Source organism: Cottoperca gobio, chromosome 4 (genome assembly GCF_900634415.1).
Source record: "Cottoperca gobio chromosome 4, fCotGob3.1, whole genome shotgun sequence".
NCBI lineage: Eukaryota > Metazoa > Chordata > Actinopteri > Perciformes > Bovichtidae > Cottoperca > Cottoperca gobio.
The window spans coordinates 18627586-18633585 of record NC_041358.1 but is presented as its reverse complement, the minus strand read 5'-3'; positions in this window follow the sequence as shown (position 1 = coordinate 18633585).

Below are 6000 nucleotides of genomic sequence, written 5' to 3'. Positions count from 1 at the left end.
CACAATCTGATAACTGATTAAAAAAATACACTAGTAATGAGTCTAAAATTCACACTAGCGGAAACATTCTTCCTGCTCTCCTCCATTTGGTGTGAGACATTGAGTGTGAATATACTAGCAGCTAAGAGACTAGCGTGTGTTTGTTTGAGAGAGTGTGTGTACACCATGGCGGAATTGAACCACAAACACGGAGGAATCCTCTCATTCTCAGGTCAGGCTTCGAGCACCTTGCCAAGACTCTGGTTCCCTACCATAATCCTGTCTCAAACTGAGGGGAAATGTGATGCAAGGTCTCCGCAACACCATCAAGATTGTATTTTTCTGTCTTTACAGTAAAGCTACTCCCTTCAAAATTCCAGCCAGGGGTGTAATCCACCATCTTACACCATTCCCTCTATTCATCACACTTCATTTTTCATCCCTGTGTGAAGAAGGGAAGGTGAGGAAACTGGAGGAAAGACTTGACTGTGTTTGTATGTGCAACAAAGAGAATGTCGCCAGCAATACAATCAGAGAGGGAGTTCAGAGAGGGAGTTAGAGCAGAAAACAGACTGTGTGTGTGCGTGTGTGTGCGTGTGCGTGTGCGTGTGTGTCTGTCTGTCTGTCTGTCTGTCTGTCTGTGAGTAAGCCTTTCTACAGCTCCATCACTATACTGTACATTTCCTCAGTGTGATTTAGTCTACCGCACTCATTCGAGCACACATGTACTACAGTAAGTAGAAGTGTGTGTGTGTGTGTGTGTGTGTGTGTGTGTGTGTGTGTGTGTGTGTGTGTGTGTGTGTGTGTGTGTGTGTGTGCGTGTGTGTGTGTGTGGTGCACACATACAAAAGAAAGCTCCAAGCAGAGTCCAGATCTAAAAAACAAATCAGTCTCATATGTTGAGGATGTCGGAGTGTGTGCGTGCGTGTGTGTGTGTTGAAGGGGGGGCTGTAACCCGGGCCTGTTTATGTACCACACTATGTCGGTAGGGAGGGCTTAAATTGGAGCCATGCTGCAGGGGATTAGGCCTGCACTGCAAAAAATATCCATCCTAACAAGACTTTTAGTCTTGTAACAAGTCTGAGGAGCTAATTTTATTTTAATCAAGTCACAACACACAAAACACAAGTTTTCAAAAGTTCACTACAATTTAATAGAATAAAAGAATGATTAATTGATTATGAAACTACTCCTAAAGGAAGTACTTCGCTTTGGCAAACAAGTCAAGATCACATCAGGTTATCATCATACTTAATATATTGAAAGTTATAGATGCGGCCTCGCGATCAAAAAAGAGGAACTCCTTCACCTGGAAAGAAAAATACTGTAAATGCAATTTATTTTTTATTATTTCTTGAAAAGCATGAATGTGATCATCCATCTTTTATTGTCTGAATAAATGTTAATTTAAAGATATGGGGTCATGCTAGTAGTCCTAGTGGCGTGATGTGCAACCCATCTAACCTCAACAACAAAGCAACTTTATGTCACATGACGTCTTTCTCATCTGTCCTCACAGCTTTCCTGCTGCTCTCAGCTAAAACATTAAAAATGCCCTTAAAATTATACACATTATTTTTGGTGGGTGAGGTCTTGTAGTTGGGTGGGGTGTAGGGACGTAAGTAATGGTGGATGGGTCAAATAATGTGTTGGTGCGATTGGGAAACAGGCAACCAGTCACCAAGGAAGCCAGCGGAGGCCAAGAAGGATCAGTGCAGTCCTCCATGTGTGGCGGATGTTTTCCACAAGCCGAGCAGCCAGCTTGGCCGCAGCTGTCCAAACCGCAGGCCCTGGGAGAAGATGAGGAGAAGGAGGGAGGGCTGGGGAAGGAGGAAGGAGGCTCAGGGGGGCAGTGGGGAGGGTGGCGGGCTTGGCAAAGGTCAGACAGGCTGAGGCGGCCGGGAGTGTGGGAACTGTCCAGGAAGGCATGTGTGAAATGCTCCGAGACGAGGTATCATCTTACAGCCAGACCGCCTGAGGGAGAGTGCTGTGTGCCTGCATGTGTAAGTGTGTGTGTGTGGGTGTTTATGTCTTCTACATGCCTCTGTCTGTGTGAGTGAGTGAGTGTGTGTGTGTGTGTGTGTGTGTGTGTGTGTGTGTGTGTACATTTGGGAGGCTACCATGACTCTTGGGAAAGAAGGGGTGAGTATTTTAATATGAAAAGTAAGAGAGTGAGGGAAGGAAAAATGAACTGAAGCATGGAGAGGGGAGGAAATAGCTCTGAAGCCCCCCCCCCCCATCACGCGCACACACACACACACACACGCACAGACACACACACATAGACACACACACACACAACTGTGAACATTCCTGCTGTTGAATAGGGTTGTCTTTGAGAGCAAGTCATGTCAGCACTAAAGACTGTGTACAGAGGTATGTAGCACATGTGTGTAATATGATTTCATGTCAGGGGAACACTGACAATCTTAACTGCCCCATCACTGAGAAATTAGTCTACTGCACCATTAATATTGTTGTGGTTTGGTGGAGTAATGTATGGCGTGTGCTGCTAAAGCGTGTGTACATTATAAATTGCTGTGGAGAGTCTCAGTGAGCTCTTCAAAGCTGCAGCAGTCAAATTCCCTCACGTTTCAGGGGAAACTAGCTCCATAATGATCCATGTTTGTCTGCAAGCTTACCCTGATGGTTTTAATGAAACGCAGACATCCTCGGTTGAACTTAAATTGCACTCAAAGATTGGATGAGAAGTTTCCACACACAAATGCACGTGTACACACACAATCCCTGGCAGTGGTAACCTGGCAAGCCTGGCTTGGCTTGGCTGAGCGTTACACCAAGCAGGTGAGGTGAAGTCTGATCCTGCTGAGTAGATGCCTCAACATGCAATCCTCACGCTACCCCCATCTCGCCCCTCCTCAAACCCTCACACACACCCAGCTTCTTCTTTCTCATGTGCCTGATCCTCCGTCTTAGAAAAACTCAAAAACAGCCAAACAAACCCATATCCTCAATTTACTGCGTGTGTGTCGTACTGTCATAACAGTGTGTGTGTGTGTGTGTGTGTGTGTGTGTGCGTGTGTGTGTGTGTGTGTGTGTGTGCGTGTGTGTGTGTGTGTGTGTGTGTGTGTGTGTGTCGCTAACTCCCACCTTTGTCTGCTCCTCCTGCTCCCATCTTTCACAGGGCCAGGCCTTTGAAGAAGCCTAATCCGGGTTATTTGCTTTCCCATGCTTGTGTCAGGTCCCGCTCTGAATTGACTGTGGAAAATAAACTCTCGTCTGCCGGCCGCTCCCTCTGTCCCTGATTTATCCGAATAGGATGTGGCCGATGGGCGTACATAAAGCAGGCTGAATGGTGGGTAAATATGATCTTACCGCCACTCTTTTTATTCAGAAGGAAACACTCACTGTTGCTCAAAAACCTTTATGTAGCCTGACATCCATTCAGGGCTTGTTGCATTCAGCCTGGCTCAATGAGAGGTCCCCAAAGAGCGCCATGCTCACAATGGGGCCCAGTTCATTACAGTAAATAACAGTGGCAGTCGCCGCATTGTTTCCGCAATGCAAGTTGATTTAGCACACTTAAATGGGTAATTGTTTTAGGCCCAGTAGAGCTTCCTCTCTGGGTTGGAAACTTAACACGGACCCTGGTGCACCCCCACCCCCCCTTCACTCCCCGGGGGAGGAGAAGGGGGGGAACAAGCATGAGAGAAGGAGACTTTAAGCTGTTTTACAGGGAGAAAGGTGAGGCTGCTGGGAGAGCAAAGAGAAAGTTGTGTTGGTTAACAGGCGTGTATGTGACCTGTTTGAGATGAGAGAAAAATATGTGTGTGGGAATCATCTGCATGTGCTCTATATATCCAAATGTATCCAGTGTGCAGATACAACATGTGGCAGCAAGATTATTTGTGTCTACATGTTTGAGTGACATACATGCACATTTATATGTACACCAATGCCCGATATTACTACACAAGACATCCCTTTCATGTATGTGTAGTTTCTCTTGGTGTTTCTAAGAGAGCCATCTCTCCCAGTGTAGTTCCCCGGCGTTATGCACGAGTCATCCCTCTCCCACAGTCACGCGATGGCCGTCTGTGGGCGCCTGCCAAGGCCTCTGCGGCCTCCGCAAAGCTGTGCAACGTTTTCCGTTCCCAGGGGCCCACGGCTCTCCAGCCTGGTTTCAGCGCACCGTGTTTACGTCCTATGTAATTGCAGACCTCAGTCTGAGCAGGAGGCCAGCGTCTGTCAAAATAGCCATGTGTTCCCTTCAAGCAAGGCCTAAATCACATCAACTCCCGCAGTCAGACCACGTTTCCCACAACCCCCTGCCTGACTAGGCTGGAGGCCCCCAGGCCTGCTGATTGGATAAAAGGGAAATGAAATGGAAATTCTACTATGAGCCATACAACTACCTCTCATGCACATCAAAACTATAGCTACAACAGTCTAATAAGGTAGAACACTTTTGCACACACACAAATGCACACATTACATGCCAGAAAATCCAAACACATTATTTCTCTTTCACAGCCCCCAACCAGCCATGGGCCCCCGTGTTTGGTCCCACACCTTGAGCAGGCAGCCGTGAAATGGGGCCCTGTCTGGAAACTGTTGGCAGGCCTGGTGGAAACAGCAAAAGCGTGGTTCTCGTTAGCTGGGATGACGCTAGCAAGCCCATCGTCTCTGGGGAGCATGCTTGGCTGCTGCTGCTGCTACTGCCAGAAGGCTGGGAAAGTAAAGGTGAAACATAACCAGCTCTCAGGCCAATGACTGAATCATAAGACAGTTTAAAGCCAATTACATCTTCATAAACCAATTATTTAATAACTAGTTAATAAGTTGATCTGACCCCAGACAGCACCTCATTCTCTTGTTACAGTATCAGCAGCTACGACAACATCGACTGACCTGGAGGTCACCCAACCCACTGACCTATTCCGACCAGGGAGGCCTGACCACATACTTCTCTTGACCTCCAGCGCGTCTCTCCCCTCCCACCCTCTTTCTCTTCCCCTGTTGGGAAACAGGGGCAGATCAAGGGGTGGGTGGAGTGATGGGTGGGGTGATGGGTGGGTTGGTGACAGGAGAGTATAAGGAGAGGGGAAAATTCCTGTGTGCTTAAATCCCTTCACATCCACTCTGGAATCAGAGAATCCAGCTCACATTCTGGCCACACAAACCCAGCCCCTGTGACACTCCTGGAATGCTGAAGCTTTTTTTCTTCTTCACCAATTTGGGTAATTACCGCAGCGGTCATGGTGCTCAGAACAGAGACCGTGACCCTGGGCGGTGCACAGTGACAGCTCGTGTAGCTGAGGTGGCGCTCTGCTTTGTGCTGCCAAAAACAAACCTGCCGACAAATTCATCACTGACTTCTCTGCAACAGCCCATATTTGGTGGCTATAATACCTGCCAACTGGTGTATTGTGTTGCATCAGGGATACCCAACATTCCCATGGAGTGTGTTGGAATGCATCGTATAATGATGGCGCACCATTGATTGTGTTTCATGTGAAATATTTAAGGCAGCCCTTCATTTGTAGTTGCTTACTTTACTTTATGTTTCAATTAATGGAAGGCACATATCACAAGAAGTTTGAAGTAATGTCTGCCTTTTGCCTTTCTGGAAGGATTCTTAATTGGGGTGCTGGATGTTGCAGATGTTTGGCACCTAATATTTGTTTATGTAAATAGTTCACATAACAAATTGCTGACTCTATCAGAGCTCCAAACCTGTCTGATATTTGCACAACAGTTAACAGACCAACAATAGCCAATGAGTGATGAACATAGGGAAGAAAAGAAAACACTTGAAATGGCGACCACCGTGTAGCAGGTTTTATGAAATGTGTCCAGAACTGCTGAGGCTTCAACCATAAAAGAATAAGCTGAGTTATGTAAAACTCACAATATCATGTAGGGTGTGATGCATTATTATATCCCAAGCTACATTTCTTTTTTTTAACTTGCATTTTTGATTGAAGAAAAGAGTATCTGTGAATTTTATTTTCTTATGTGTGATGCAACCTAGTTTTAAAGACTTTAAACTCTTATCAT